The sequence below is a fragment of the Odocoileus virginianus genome, chromosome 24, assembly GCF_023699985.2.
Source record: "Odocoileus virginianus isolate 20LAN1187 ecotype Illinois chromosome 24, Ovbor_1.2, whole genome shotgun sequence".
Lineage (NCBI taxonomy): Eukaryota > Metazoa > Chordata > Mammalia > Artiodactyla > Cervidae > Odocoileus > Odocoileus virginianus.
Window position 1 is genome coordinate 40,980,471 of NC_069697.1, and position 17,233 is coordinate 40,997,703.

General features: G+C 42.0%; 1 long non-coding RNA gene across 1 annotated transcript in view; it reads left to right on the forward strand.

The window, feature by feature from the left end:
- The window catches only part of LOC139030857 (uncharacterized), a 132,859-nt gene that overhangs the window by 38,268 nt on the left and 77,358 nt on the right, over positions 1–17,233 (forward strand). The window lies entirely within an intron of this gene.

Genomic DNA, 17,233 nt, shown 5'->3' on the forward strand with positions numbered 1-17,233 from the left:
TCAATTTACAACTAATAATAAATATATGTACTCTTTATTGTGAATTTCATATAGCCGACTGATTTTCACACAATGCTTTCACTGAATTTTGCCTAACTTCTCTATCTGCAGTCAACCTATGGTTGCAATTCAACTCTTATTAGACAAAATCAACTATGAATAAATGCTTGATTTCTATCTGGTTCAGCAAAGAAGTCATCAACATTACTGATGAATGAGTGTCTGCTGCAATGACTGTTAATTGATATTTTCATTTACACTAATAAGACGAAAGTGGGCTAGTATGTCAGAACTTCACTAGTTCATCGGTCACATGAGTAAATCTCTATTAAATGAGATCATAATTTTCACATACTTGTAAAATATTTCCTCAATTGTTTGGTGCTATTCAAAGTGTAACAGCTGCGGACACTTTAAAATGTAATCTGCCTAACATTTTCTCCATCACTTTCATAAGGAGACTATTAACAAAACAATAAATCAACCCCTGATTTATGATGTTGCCAGTTTCCATGGTGTAAATACTCTCACCATGGTTGTCTCAAGCCACCACAGTGACAGTACAAGACACAGAATTGGGAAAAATTACTTAGCACAACATCATATGGTATTTCTATCACACATGTGCTGGAGACGTAACCTCATGGACGGAGAGAATAGTTAAGTAGTACAGTAGTTATGAAGTGGTGAGTTTTTAGTGTTTACTCCCTTTGCTTTTAATAGAATCTATTTAACTACATATTTATTTCACTTAGTTTTTAATAATGACTGTTTAATAACCAGCTGACAATATTTATGACAATCAGCTCTCGTAAACCTAAACTGGCTCCAGCATACCACTGGCAAATGTAGTTAAAAACAAGTCCAACAAACACCACTCTAAAAAAATCCACTACTGGTGCTACCACATATACTCTCTGTGGCCGGGTGGTTTGGCACTGAACTTCATGGAGTTATCTATGTATTAGAAAAGAACTGTAAATCTGGCCATTTCCCTCGTCTTCCTGCATATTCTTTGGTGTTTGATTCGTTTACACCTATATTCAGATGCTTCTTGTTGATTTGCTTTTAGTTTAGGAGAATTTTACCCAAACATTCCAGCTCAGACTCTTTACTTAACACTTGTTTCCACAATGATTTTTTTTATTTTAAGCAAAACCAAGCAGTTGGAAAGCCCAGTGATCCTGGTTATTTATTTATTTATGGCCACATACCTTGTGGGATTTTAGTTTCCTGACCAAGGATTGAACCCAGGTCCTCAGGCAGTGAAATCTCAGAGTCCTAACCGCTGGACTACCAGGGAACTCCCCACAAAGCCAGTGCACTGGGACAACCCAGAGGGATGGGATGGGGAGGGAGGTGGGAGTGGGGTTCAGGATGCGGGGGGACACATGTACACCCGTGGCTGATTCATGTCAATGTATGGCAAAAACCACCACAATATTATAAAGTAATTAGCCTCCAATTAAAATAAATAAATTAATTCTAAAAAAGATTTAAAATCTAGAGATGAACAACTAGAATTCCTTAAGTCTGACTTGAAAGAGGCCCTTGATCGTAATTGACAATCCTATTTCCCCTCCTTTTCTCTGAGATGACTATTTACCACTTTCTCCTCTTGTCTCAACCATCTTCCCCTCTCCTCACAAGCCAGAGGTTAATATTTTGATATAGACTTCCAGCTTTCTCTGTATGGATACATAGACTTTTAAATGAGCTCATAATGTACAAGGATCGTGCCTATTAAAAAATAACATATAATCTGTAGTTTCTTTACTAAATAATAATAGCTAATATTTATTGAATATTTGCTCTACGCCTACTACTACCCTGTGTGAGTGTGTAAGTTATAGAATATCGATTTGAAATGAATGGATTTTGGCTCACCTAACCTGCAGTCTGGGCTTCCCTGGTAGCTCAGCTGGCAAAGAACCTGCCTATAATGTAGGAGACCCCGGTTTGATTCCTGAGTCAGGAAGATCCCCTGGAGAAGGGATAGGTTACCCATTCCAGTATTCTTGGGCTTCCCTTGTGGCTCAGCTGCTACAGAATCTGCCTGTAATGTGGGAGACCTGGGTTCAATCCCTGGATTGGGAAGATCCCCTGGAGAAGGGAAAGGCTACCCACTCCAGTATTCTGGCCTGGAGAATTCCATGGACTACAGCCCATGGGGGTCGCAAAGAGTTGGACACGACTGAGCAACTTTCACAGCCTACAGTCCAGATGGTTTACGATGTCATGGAGGCACCAGGTCCTCTGCTTTTAGCTACTTGACACAAAGCTGGCTTCATTATTTGAGTGGTTTTCCCCTTGCTCATAGTTGCAGCAGCAGAATACTATGCTTCTTTGTTCACATCCAACCATGGTCAGAGAGATTGACTATGTACAGCTTCTTTCTAGAAGATTAAAAGAAGGTTCTTCTCATGGCTTATGAGCACAAATTGGCTGAGGTCTGTCTGTTCTTGGATAACCACTGATGTGCGGGATGGGGATACCAAGATCAGCTCGGACCTGCAGCAAGAGGAGGGTGGGTGTGGAGGAATCATCATAGGCCTTCCATGGCGTGTGTATGTGCCAAGTCATTTTAGTCATGTCTGACTCTTCTCGGCCCAGTGGACTGTAGCCCACCAGGCTTCTCTGTCCATGGGATTCTCCAGGCAAGAATACTGGAGTGGCTTGTCATGTCCTTCTCCAGGGTATCTTCCTGACCCAGGGATCGGACCCAGGGATTGAACCCAGGTCTCATTTCTCCTGCACTGGCAGGCAGGTTCTATTAGCCGCACTAATTATTAGCCCCACCCGAGAAGCCCCTTTTGCTGGCACTTGGGATAGTTTTCAATGGTACCCTGTCACCCACTTTTCTTACTTAACAGTATCTTATGAACTTTTTCCAATTCTTCTTCTAAATTGTGGTTTGTAATAATTGCATTATTTGCTTATTCAATATAATTGGCATCTGACCTCTCACTGTCTCATGGAATCTTACAGAGGCATGACATAGTGTGTACTAAAAAATAAAGAATTTTTAAAGAGTAATAGTAGCTAATATCTTACAAGCCTTTGTTACTTGCCAAGAATTATGCCAACAACACTGAGTGCATTATTGTCAGTAACCTCCTTACTTCCCAATCCTGACTTCAATCCTCAATTCCCATGAACACTCAACTCACCCCAGGCTAGCTCCAGCCCCACCATTCTCCATGCAGTGTTTGATAAAGTCAGGCTCCATATTGCTAAGTCCAGTGGCCACTGCTCTGTCCCCACTCTCCTCCATCTTTCAGTAGAGTTCAGCAATCTACTCTTTCCTGAAAAACTGAACTCTTTTGTCTTTCAAGATCTCACACACTTGTAATTTTTCTCTTGTTCACTGGCCACGCTGGCTCAGCTTTATCTCTAAATGTTGTAACCCAGGGCTTGGTCCTAGGCCCTTTTCTGTATCTATGGTCTCTCCGTAGGTGACTCTCCCATCTTTTTGCTGATGCTTCCCAAATTTATATCTCCAGATAGAGACATTTTTCCTACCTTCAGATTGTCTAACAGCCCACCATACTCACATGTCTGCTGGGACACCTAGCAGGCATCTTAAAGTATTATGACCAAGGTAGAATTTTGGCTTTCTCCCCCTCGCTCTCCCAGTTCTTCCTTCCCCAATCTTCCTAATCTCAGCAAATGACAGCCCAAATGATCACTCAAAGTCCTCTTAGGAGTGAAAATCTCTTCAGCTGTTTGAACAAAGAATTATTAAATAGGTATAAAATTGTTAACTAGAAAGTAGATATAAAGTTGCTAACTGAAAGGATAAAAAGAGGACCCTAAAATATGGTGGAGACATCAATGCAGAAACATCTGTGGTCCTAAGGACTGAAAACAGAGAAGAGACTAGAATCATTAACATTTAGAAATGTAAAGGAGGGATTCCCTGCAGAACCACAACTCTGACCTTTGAGTAGGGGCTTCTGCTTGGCTGGTGCAGAAGGTACAGAGAAGTTAGCTCTGCAAAGGTTGGACAATCTGTGACCTAGATTCAACTGCTGCTACTGTAAGGAAGAGCAAGTGCCAGTGGAAGAAGCTTTGATAGGATGGTGCGCTCAAAAACAGGAAGCAGAGGGAAGGAGCAAGTCCCTCTTCCTTCCTCATCCTTCCATCTCCCTGAGCACCTGCAATTGTCAGCGCCTGGTGAGAGCCAGCTGGCAAAGCGGAGAAGTGGTTTGCATACTCTCAGCCCTGGCATCACAAAGCAGAGTACAGAAAGAGAAATTGGGGTCTAAAGACAAGAAATAACCTAATAACTATCACAGCCATCTGCCAGGTTGATCAAGCCAAAAGCCTGGGAGTGATCACTGCTTTCTCTTTCTATGTTTTGTATCCAATCCATTACCACATCCTAAAAGTTCTGCCTTCAAATGTCTTCTACATCAGCTTGCTTCTCTCCATCCAGACACTGTCACCCTTTAGCCCACACCACCATCGTCAAGGGTGGATGAGCGCTGTGGTCATCCTGGTGTTGCTCACTCCTCGCTTCCTGAAGTGTATCTTCTCACAGCACCCTGGAAGGTCTTTTTTCTCTTTTGATTATTTGTTTTCTTCTTTTGGCCGGGCTGGGTGTCCGCTGCTCTAGGCAGGCTGTCTCCAGCTGCGGTGAGCGGCGGCTGCTCTTTGCCGCAGTGCTCAGGCGTCTCACTGCGGTGACTGCTCCCGTTGCCGAGCGCCGGCGCACGCAGTTCAGGCTCACAGGCTTCAGCAGTTGCGGCACACAGGCTTTTCGTTGCTTGCAGCATGTGGAATCTTCCCAGACCAGAGATCAAACCCAGGTTTTGGCAGGTGAATTCTTACCCACTGTGCCACCAGGGAAGTCCTGGATGATCTTCTTAAAACACGAATTTTCTAGTAGCTTCCTGTGGCATGTAGAATAAGCCCAAATGCCTCCCCGCGGTCTGGATAGCCTCTCACTTGCTCTTCTATCACTCTAGTCACACTGGCCTTCTTGCTTCTTTGAACCTGTCAAGCTGCGTCCAGCCTCCGGCATTAATCTCACGCTTCTCTCTGCCCGAACCCTTCCCCCGACCCTCACCCCCTCCACAGAACTGGCTCCTTATCATTCACACCTCACCTCCAGGATCCCTTCCTCGGAGAAGTGCATGCATGTGCGCTCAGTCGTGGCCGACTGTTTGCGACCCCGGGGACTGCAGCCTGCTAGGTTCCTCTGTCCATAGGATTTCCTAGGCAAGAATATTGGTGTGGGTTGCCTTTCCTACGCCAAGGGGTCCTCCCAACCCAGGAATCGAACTTTGGTCTTCTGTGTCTCCTGCATTAGCAGACAGATTCTTCATCACTGCTCCACCTGAGGGCTCTTCTTCTAAAGTAATGCCCTTTGCGGGCAATTGCAGTGATTTTGTTCATTTATTTTTCACTGTGGGCCACTTTCCCCCCTGGAATGAAAGCCTGAGAGGACAGGGACATCACTTGATTTATCCCTCCGTCCCTTAGCAGCTAGGACAAACGCCTGGAAACTAGAAGAAATTTAATTAATATTTATTCAATTACGAATTTCATTTAGTTCTCAGAACAATGCTTCACCATTATACAGACGATAAAATAAGGATAAAGAGAGGGTGACTAAAACTGTCCAATGGCAGGACCAAAAACAAAATTTTTAAAACCTATGTAAGTCTGCTGCTAAGTCACCTCAGTTGTGTCCGACTCTGGGCGACCCCATAGACGGCAGCCCACCAGGCTCCCCGTCCCTGGGATTCTCCAGGCAAGAACACTGGAGTGGGCTGCCATTTCCTTCTCCAGTGCATCAAAGTGAATAGTGAGAGTGAAGTAGCTCAGTCGTGTCCGACTCTTCGCGACCCCATGGACTGCAGCCCACCAGGCTCCTCCATCCATCGGATTTTCCAGGCAAGAGGACTGGAGTGGGGTGCCATTGCCTTCTCCTATGTAAGTCTAACTACAACCTAAACTCTTAACTTTTAGACTACATTTTAATATTTAATTTGTACATATAAAACCTAGATTTTATGCTTCTCCAAAAGAACTATAGTTTGGATAAAATTTTCTCTTTATCTCCCAAGAAAAATACTCATTAACTTTTCATGGTCATCTGCTGTACTGTGAAACAAGATTTTTCACTGTAACTTCTGAAAGCCGTGAAGGGAACTGACAGCTAGCTTTTTTTAATGAGTGAGGTGGATTATCTTAAGAAGATAAAATTTTTCTTAATGCTGCCATCCATGAATAGGTTTTAGAAAAGAATGCCATAGGTGATATAAATCTTTCTTTTTGAAAAGGAAAACCAAGTGTTGGATTCCAATTAGTAAATGGAACAAAGTTGATTCATCCAAGCTTTCATTTCAAATTTTTCTGCTGATCTGAGTTAGATGCTTAGAGTCTAACTGATTCCCTTTCTCTGTCATTATGCTTTAGGTCACACAATGAAGTAAGAAAAAAATCTCAGATCTTGTATCACTTAAAAAAAAATCAAGTTATTACTCTGGGAGGGTTTTCACAGAGGTAGACTCAGCATTATCTCAAATTTCCCATTAGTGTGCCAACCATAATGAAAAGCTGCTGAGAAATATTCCTTTTCCATCAGAGAACCACTTCGGGGAGACAGGGCCATGGGTGTTTCCCACCGCCCCTGGCTCTGCTGCTGCTGCTGGTGGTGCTGTCGCTGCTGTCGTGTCTGACTCTGTGCGACCCCATAGACGGCAGCCCACCGGGCTCCCCCGTCCCTGGGATTCTCCAGGCAAGAACACTGGAGTGGGTTGCCATTTCCTTCTCTAATGCATGAAAGTGAAAAGTGAAAGGGAAGTCACTCAGTTGTGTCCAACTCGTAGTGACCCCATGGACTGCAGCCTACCAGGCTCTTCCATCCATGGGCTTTTCCAGGCAAGAGTACTGGAGTGGGGTGCCATTGCCTTCTCTGGCCCCCAGCTCTAAAGCCCTTCTAAACAGGTTCATTTTACTTTCTTAGGTATTAGCTAGAATCAGACTGGAAAATCTCTATAAGATGAAATAGCAATGTGTTCCAAAATTATGGGATAATTTTCCTGTGCTTTAAGCATTTAAAGGATTTACATGAATTAGCCATGAGCAAATATTTCCAGCTACGGTCTACCCTCATTACCTTACCTCTTGTTAAGCTGACAGTCCTTGAGTTTGCCAAGATTTCCCACAAATAGATACATAATTTGCACAGTTCCTCACTTTCCAGTAATTTCTTCTACCAGAAATTAGTTTAAGAGAAGTGGCAAGCAAGGAAGACTGAGATGCATTTAATGAGACACATGACAAAATAAATTCTGTTTCTGTCAGGAAGAAACTATACTGCAAATTGCACACGTTCTGATTTCCAAATCCTGTTTAAAAATTTCCTGGCCTTATGCCTAGCAGTGGCAAAAGGTACAGGATGGTAAAACTGTCTTATTATCTTCCTGCAGCACTGTGCTTATCCTGAAGTTCAGTCATGGCTTTGGTCTTTTTTCATTACAATTTTTTTCATTATGTGGCCAATTTTTTCATTACAACACAAAAAGCCGATAACTCTGGTATTCTCATACCCTAATGCCAGGATTATAACAGGGTAGGCATTTTTACCTTGTTCTTACGTTTTCCTAGGAAACACTACACTACAGCATTTCTCCTTATCAGATTGGCAAAGAATAAAAGTCTGACAGTACTGAGTAATGACAAGGATGTAGAACAATGAGAACATTCGTACCTGCGGATGGAAATATAAATTGGTCAATACCCTTGGAAATCAACTTGTCAATATTTAGAATAGTTGAAGATATATAAGACCTCAGACCTAGCAATACTCCTTCTAGGAATAAACCCTGAACGTTAATGTAAGAAATCACTTATAAGAATGTTCATCACAGCCTTATTGATAATTGTAAAAATTGGAAACAGGACAGATTTCCATTGAAAGTAAAATAAATTGTGGTGTATTTAATACAATAGAATATAGCAATTAATGAACTTGTTAATGTTGCATGTTTTAACATGGATGCATCTTTAAAATATAATGTTATAAAAAGCAAGTTGCAAACTGATATGTACAGTATGATACTATTTATATTACACATAAAAGCATACAAAACAATTATCTGTGCTGTTTACAATTATATACACATTGTATAATCATAAAGGATTTGATTTAGGTCATACCTGAATGGCCTAGTGGTTTTCCCTACTTTCTTCAATTTAAGCCTCAATTTTGCAATAAGGAGCTCAGGATCAGAGCCATAGTCAGCTCCAGTCTTCTTTTTGCTGATTGTATAGAGCTTCTCCATCTTCAGCTGCAAAGAATATAATCAATCTGATTTCAGTATTGACCATCTGGTGATAATCCATGTGTAGAGTCATCTCTTGGGTATTGGAAAAGGGTGTTTGCTACGACAAACTTGTTCTCTTGACAAAACTCTGTTAGCTTTTGCCCTGCTTCATTTTGTACTCCAAGGCCAAACTTGCCTGTTACTCCACGTATCTCTTGACTTCCTACTTTTGCACTACAATCCTCTATGATGAAAAGGGCATCTTTTTTTGGTGTTAGTTCTAGAAAGTCTTGTAGGTCTTCATGGAATCAGTCAACTTCAGCTTCTTCATCATTAGTGGTTGGGGCATAGACTTGGATTACTGTGATGTTGAAAAAGAAATGAGAACATTCTGTCATCTTTGAGATTGCACCCCAGTACTACATGTAGGACTTTTATTAACTATGAGGGCTACTCCATTTCTTAAACCATCCCAAAGAAAAAGAAATGCAAGAAGGCAAAGTGGGTCTTAGGAGCTTACAAATAGCTGAGGAAAGAAGAGAAGCGAAAAGAGAAAGGGAAAGATATATCCATCTAAATGCAGAGTCCCAGAGAATAGCAAGGAGAGGCAAAAAGGCCTTCTTAAATGAACAATTCAAACAAATAGTGAAAAACAATAGAATGGGAAAGACTAGAGATCACTTCAAGAATATTGGAGATACCAAGGGAACATCTCATGCAAGAATGAGCATGATAAAGGATAGAAATGGTAAGGACCTAACATTAGGTTAGGACCTAAAAAGAAATTAAGAAAAGGTGGCAAGAATACACAGAAAAACTATGCAAAAAAGGTCTTAATGACCCAGATAACCACAATGGTGTCACTCACCTAGAACAAGACATCCTGGAGTGTGAAGTTAAGTGGGCTTTAGGAAGCATTACTATAAACAAAGCAAGTGAAGGTGATGGAATTCCAGCTGAGCTATTTCAGATCCTAAAAGATGATGCTGTCAAAGTGCTGCACTCAATATGCCAACAAATTTGGAAGCTCAGCTGTGTCCACAGGACTGGAAAAGGTCAATTTTCATTCCATTCCCAAAGAAGGGCAATGCCAAAGAATGTTCCCACAACTATGAAATTCATTCATTTCACATGCTAGCAAGGAAGGATTATGCTCAAAATCCTTCAAGCTAGGCTTCAGCAGGACAGGAACGAAGAACTTCCAGATGTGCAAGTTGGAATGAGAAAAGGCAGAGGAAGTAGAGATCAAATTGCCAACATTCCTTGGATCAAGGAGGAGGCAAGGGAATTCCTAAAAACATCTACTTCTGCTTCACTGACGACGCTAAAGCATTTGACTGTGTGAATCACAACAAACTGTGGAAAATTCTTAAAGAAATTGGAATACCAGACCACCTTACATGCCTCCTGAGAAACTGGTAGGAGGGTCAAGAATCAACATTTAGAACCTTACATGGAAAAACTGACTGGTTCAAATTGGGAAAGGAGTACATCAAGGTTGATATTGTCACTCTGCTTATTTAACTTATATGCAGTGTATATCATGTGAAATGCCAGGCTGGGTGAATCACAAGCTGGAATCAAGATTGCTGGGAGAAATGTCAACAGTTTCAGATATACAGATGATACCATGCTAATGGCAGAAAGTGAAGAGGAACTAAAAAGCCTCTTGATGAGGGTGAAAGAGGAGAGTGAAAATTTTGGCTTAAAACTCAATAGTCAAAAAACTAAGATCATAGCATCTGGCCCCATCACTTTATGGCAGACAAAAGGGGGAAAAGTGGAAACAGTGACAGATTTTATTTTCTTGGGCTCCAAAATCACTGCAGATGGCGACTGCAGCCATGAAATTGAAAGACTCTTGCTCTTTGGAAGAAAAGCTATGACAAATCTAGACAGCATATTAAAAAGCAGAGATAACCCTTTGTCGACAAAGGTCCATCTAGTCAAATCTATAGTTTTTTCAGTAGTCATGAATGGATGTGAGAGTTGGACCATAAAAAAGGCTGAGCACCAAAGAACTGGTGCCTTTGAATTGCAGTGTTGGAGAAGACTCTTTAGAGTCCCTTGGAGAGCAAGGAGATCAAACCAGTCAATCCTAAGGGAAATCAACCCTGGATATTCATTGGAAGGACTGATGCTGAAGCCGAAACTCCAATACTTTGGCCACCTTATGTGAAGAGCCAACTCATTGGAAAAGACCTTGATGCTGAGAAAAATTGAAGGCAAAAGGAGAAAGGGGTGGCAGAGGATGAGATGGTTAGAGAGTACCACCAACTCAATGGACATGAATTTGAGCAAACTCCCGGGAGATGATGGAGGACAGAGGAGCCTGGTGTGCTGCAGTCCAAGGGGTCTCGAAGAGTCTGACACGACTTACAGTCTGAAAAACAACAACATATAATATAAAGATGTGAATAGGATTGGTAAACACCAAATTCAGGGTGTTCAGAGAAATTGAACAGAGAATATAGGAGCTTGAAATAAATCTGTACTTCATTTCCTAAAACCAATATAAGATCTAAAACAAATACAGCAAATTGTTATATTTTTACAAGTTAGGCTGTAGATACATTGACATTCTGTATACTTTCCTATTTTTGAAATGTTAGAGGGAAAACTACTACATTTGTTGGTAGTTTATCTTCATTCAGTAAACATAAGTTGAGCATCTTCTGAGTCAGGCCCTATGATAAGTTCTAGGAGTCAAAGAATCTCTGTCCTCCAAGGACTTAGAATCTGGTGGGGAGGCTGATCTGAATCTACCTGCTCTGGTCCCATGGCAATTAATTTATACTTCTGTTATCCTTTTATGCTTTATATGATGGTCTCGGTTTTAACTACATCTTTCTTTTTATAGTAGAGCTATCCAATAGAACTTTCTGCATTGATCAAAATATTCTATCTCTGCAACCCAATATGGTAGCCACTTGCCACTATGCAGCTTTTGAACACTTGAAACATAGCTAGTGTGACAGAGGAACTGAATTTTCAATTTTAATTAATTTAACTTTAAGTAACTACATGTGACTAGCAGCAACCATACTGGATAGCACCATAATAGAATTTATGCCTTTTGAGGGCAGGGACTCTGTCTTTTTCATCTTTATAGCCCCACCTCAGGTCTTACCTTCATCCCCAGGGCACTGAACTAGATTACGGTGTCTTATATAAGACATTTGATACACATTTGTTGAATCAAATCCTGGAATTGAGCCTTTCCGGTGCCATTAACTAACTACCTTGTGCCCCAAAGCTTCCCAGGTGGGGACCCACCTGCCAATGCAGGAGACATAAGAATTGAGCGTTTTATCCCTGGGTTGGGAAGATCCCCTGGAGGAGAGCATGGCAATTCACTCCAGTGTTCTTGCCTGGAGATTCCATGGACAGAGGAGCCTGGCAGGTTATGGTCCGTAGGATTGCAAAGAGTCGGACACAACTGAAGTGACTGACCATGCCCCAAGGAAATTCCCTTAGTCTCTGTATATTCATTTATCTGTTTATCAGAGATGAACTATACACAATTCTATTTCAAACTGAGGGGATATAAAAATAAAACATAGCCCCTTTCCTTGAGAACTTCACAATTTTGCCTGGGCATCAGTTCATTCAGAAATAAAATGAGAGAATGAACACTCAGGCTTTTTAAGATCCCTTCCAGACCTAACATTCTATAAATACATTCACTGAATTGTTCATTAGTGCCTCTGATCACTTTGAGAATTTATGCAAATAGGCAATAAATCAGTAAAATGAAGATATCTAAACTTGTTGAGAGCCCTTTGGTCTCATTTGTTTATTAGTTTAACAAATATTTACTGAACACCCTTTATGGATATTTTGATTGCCTCCTCTTTCCCTTATTGGTGAGGGAGGGATTCTTGCCTTTGGATTGTGAGAATGGCCAAACATGCAATACCCAGCAGAATACCCACACAATACTCACAGATGAGCCCGAGAACAGTTTATTAGTCATATATAGTCACAGCCTGGGCTAAAGCACACCAACTAGCCAGGAAGCACCACGCAGACGTTTCACTTGGCCACAGAGTGAAGGACCAGGTGCTGTGAAGGCAGGTTTTGGAGTCTCAGGTTGAGATGCCCTTTGGTTCCTATGAGAGGATGTGATTGACTCATCTGAATGTGTACCCCCCTACTCAAGGATAAACAGGAGCTGTGCCTGATGCATTTGATAAGGAGGGTCGACTGGCTAGGGTACTTTAGCCATGACAGCAGAATAGGGTGGGGAATTTGTCTTCAGGCCCTTTGAGGCCCTTCTGATTTTACCACCAGTGTCAAGGCAGCCTATGATGTTAAGCTTTAATTTTAGGGCCTACCCCACAATGGGTCAGGCTTTATACTAGGCACCCTCATGTGCAAGATAAGAATAAGCGGGTTCTGCCCTTTTGGGTCCTAAGTTTCAGGGGGCATATTGATGGGATTAGTGAGCTATAATGGTCTTGCCACCTCTTCACCATAGTCCCAGGACCCCGCAGAATGGAGAATGGCTTCTGTGGCCACTAGAGGGCGTTTCCTGCTTTCTGCAGAGGCCCCTCTTTCCTTGGGGTTTAAACACAACTGTGGGTTTAGTGCACAGGTTGATTCTTAAGATTGGTACACCTCAGTGTCACTTGGGAAAAAAATTTTAAACAGAGATCTATGCCCAAAGATTCTTATTCTGTAGGAATAGGATTGAACTTGGGCCTCTATCATTTGAACATGTTTCCCAAGCAATTTTTATAGATAAGCAAAGATGAACCACTAAACAATTTAGTGAGATAGCCTACATTCCAATTTTCAGGGGTTCCCATTTTATTTTTTTCTATATTTACTGAGATATAATTGGCTTATAATATTATGTAAGATGTACAATATGTGATCTGATACACTTATAGAATGATTACCACCATTACACCTCTATCATCTCACATAATTATCCTTTCTTTTTTGTGGCGAGAACATAAAAGATGGGGATTTCCTGGTAGCTCAGCTGGTAAAGAATCCACCTGCAATGCAGGAGACCCTGGGTTCGATTCCTGGTTTGGGAAGATCCATTGGAGAAGGGATAGTCTACCCACTCCAGTATTCTTGGGCTTCCCTGGCGATTCAGAAAGTAAGAATCCACCAGCAATGCAGGAGACCTGTGTTCAATCCCTGGGTTGAGAAGATCCCCTGGCAACCCACTCCAGTATGTTGATTTGATACACTTATAAAATGATTACCACCATTACACCTCTATCATCTCACATAACTACCATTTCTTTTTTGTGGTGAGAACATTAAAGGTCTACTCCCTCAGTAACTTTCAAGTATATAATACAGAGTTATTCATTATAATCACCATGTTACACCTTAGATCCCTAGAACTTATCCATCTTATAACTGGAAGTTTGTAACCTTTGACCATCTCCCCATTTCCCTCAACTTACCCCAGGCTTTGGTAGCCAACACTCTACTGTTTCTATGAGTTCAGCTTTTCTACTTTTATTTTTTATTTAAAATATATTTTTTGGCCATGCCACATGGGATCTTAGTGTCTCAACCAGGGATTGAACCCGTGTCCCCTGCATTGGATGTGCAGAATTGTAACCACTGGACCACCAGGGAAGTCCCAAGCTGAGCTTTTTTGAATTCCATATATTCCATAATAGCATACATTATTTGTCTTATTTCCCAACCCAGGGATCGAACCTGGGTCTCCTGCACTGCAGGCAGATTCTCTACCATCTGAGCCACCAGCTTCGGCTAATAGTATACAATATTTGTCTTATTTCACTTAGCATAATGCCTGCTTAGTGCACGTGCTTAAGCATGGCTTACTTAGCACAAGGCTGCCTCGAGTCTGGATGCAAAAGCGATGTTGAGGTTTGAAGCAAAGTGAAGGTAGAAGTCTGGCTCCAATGGCATGCTGTCCTTGCCATCTGGGCTCTCAGAGCCTCATGCCTGGAATCACATCCTTTGGATCCTGGCTCTAGACCAGCCCCAGTGGAAGGCTGTGTGAAGATTGCGTGAGGGGCGGGGGGAACCACAAGAGACAGACGGTATTATGCCCTTCTTCTTTCTTTATTTTCCTCTATAGCCCTCCCCCGCTCTCTCCCACACCAGACACGAAACTCTTCTCCTCTCCCTCTCAAAGAAAGAAATGCTCTCGTGCTTTTACTTCCACAAGCAGAAGTCAGAAGCCTGCAGACAGTTAAGTTTGAGTAGATTCTAGACGCTCGTGGGGTATCCTGCCACAAATACATGCAGGTTGTCATCCTCATCCCCTGACTCTTGCCCATCTCATTTGATGCTGAGAAACAGGATGTAAGGAGCCATAACTGGAAAAAATCTGATTTTCCATCACTTTACTGCTGAGTCATTGAATTTTTAATTGTCCTCTTTCTATGAAGGTTTTGTTACGGTTACTTGGTTTTGTGAGTGAAATGGACTCCCATTTCAAAACCTTATGTGGGTCCTTGAGTGATATTTTTACCATTGCTTGTTTCAAAATTAATGTAATTACTTGATTTTAAATATTCCTTGAAAAAAATAGGAAGACTCCAGGCATAGGAACCACTGAGTTATCTAAGGATTACAGACTTCTTTTCAAAGCAGTTATGCTAAATTATGAAAGATGTATTCCCTGTAAGATAATTCAAGTTCATCTAGAAGAGGCAAGAATTCCACTTAGGTAAGCAGAGAATTCATCCCTTCTCTCCAGTGACTGTAACACCACACACACCCCCCACCTCCCCCGCCGACTATTCTACTTATTAGTTATCAGGAAAAATTTTTTAAAGTTCCCAGGGCTATGTTACAAATGTCTCTTCCAAGCAATCTGATTAAATAAAGGGAGGTGGTGTGTATACCTGGTTCTAGGGGTGGGCATCAGAGCTGCTGACCAAGCATACTGGGACCCTACCTGACCTAAGAACTACTCGACAGCTCTGTTTTCTTTTTCTAACCCAGCCTAGGAAGCTCATTTCCATAGCTATGCAAATGAGACGTTCCTCTGTGCCAGCCTCTGAATACTCACTTGTATCACCCACACTGCCATGCAGGCATAGAACAAGAATTAACTGAATAACGACTTGAATGAGGTTGCCTGTCCCAATGCCCAGGACAGCCAACAGAATGAGAAGTATTCTCCAGAGGGATAGGTGTGTCAGGGTGTGGACTTAGAAATTACCCTCTCTTAAGCTAAACGTGTAATTAGCAAATCTGTATCAGATCTGCCTGCTTTGGGTGGTGCAACCAGAAAGAATGATAGCAATAACATTTATATTAAAATGATAATGTATTATGAATCTTGCTGTCTCTTTTCATAATCGTCCTCCACCTACAAAATACATTTCTAGGCAAATTAAACTTCTCAAGAGAGTATGAAAAATGGTAGGCTTTTCTTGTTTTGTAAAAGCAAGTCACAACTGAAACAGCTGATAATAACAGCTACCATTTTACTAAATGCCTTTGGATTATGAGATAGACATCATACCAGATGGTTTACAAGCTTATCTTATTTAACCTCCTAGCAAATTTTGAGGTACTATCCCTGATAGCTCAGTTGATAAAGAATCCACCCGCAATGCCGGATACCCCGGTTCAATTCCTGGGTCAGGAAGATCCCCTGGAGAAGGGATAGGCTACCCACTCCAGTATTCTGGGGCTCCCCTTGTGGCTCAGCTGGTAAAGAATCCGCCCACAATGCGGGAGACCTGGGCTCGATCCCTGAGTTGGGAAGACCCCTTGGAGAAGGGAAAGGCTACCCACTCCGGTATTCTGGCCTGGAGAATTCCATGGACTGTATTGTCCATGGGGTCGAAAGAGTTGCATGGATAGGTGGGCGACTGGGCGACTTTCACTTGCAGTACTATTTTGGCTTTTATAGGTGGGTTAACCAAGGCTCTGAAAGGCTAAGTAATTTGCTCAAGTCACCCAATAGTAAAGGAGTATATGGCACCCACGTAGAGTTGAGTAAGTCATTCACTGCACCCAGCCACTTGCCAAGTACCCAGCCCAGGCAGTAGAAGCCAAAATCCAGCCTGTGATTGACTTGCCAAGCCACACACCCACAGGGCGATACCTACACAGAGAGTGCGCCCTTTCCTAATATAAACAAAGGCATTCTCTGGGCTAGCTACTGCCCTGAAAATAGAACTTAGAATCAAACCCATTAAGCTGATTCCAGATCCCACATGCTTCATGCTATGCTGCCTTGCCCAGGACATCTTCCTACCTCCAAGGGTCCCATAAAGGTCACAAACATTCCATTCTTGCCTGCTGGCTGGGCTTGGGGATGGGCAGAAAGGGAGGACAAGTGAACAGATGCCGCATCATCTTGGAGTAGCCTGGTTTTTAGACGTGACAGGACGGGAATAGCTGTGAATGCCCTCATGAGAGACATCACTTCAGTGCAATGAGCTGATAGATGGGAATTCTCAGGCCGACTCCACCACAGGCTGGCATTTTGACCTTTGGCCAGTCACTTAACCTCAGTGACTCCCATTTCCTATCTGAAAATGCAGATGATGATCACAGGTATTCAGAAATAAAACCTTTTAAAGTAGGTAGAATTTCTCTTTGGTGCTTACAGGCATTTGTGAAGTTTTTTTTCTCCCCCATTTCTTTCCCTGGAGCATTTCCTTCTTTCCTAATAATGACTTTCCCCAAACTATCTTTATCCAAAAGCAAAGGGAAGGAAGGCTTTGCACATAGGATTGAATCACTGTTGGGTGAATTTTAGCAGCAGATGAAGGTTTGAGGTTTTCCCAGAGCCTGTAAATCACAAAGGTCAGTGACTCAGGATCAGGCTGTCCTGGGAAAGTATTGTAAAGTACATTTTAAAAAATCATATGAATACATCTACTTAATGGAATATTATGCAGTCATTATGAATGTTCTTTCAGAAAGACTTTAATGCAATATCTGGGAAAACTCCCAGATATAGTGTGATATGTAAAAAGCAGGAGCCC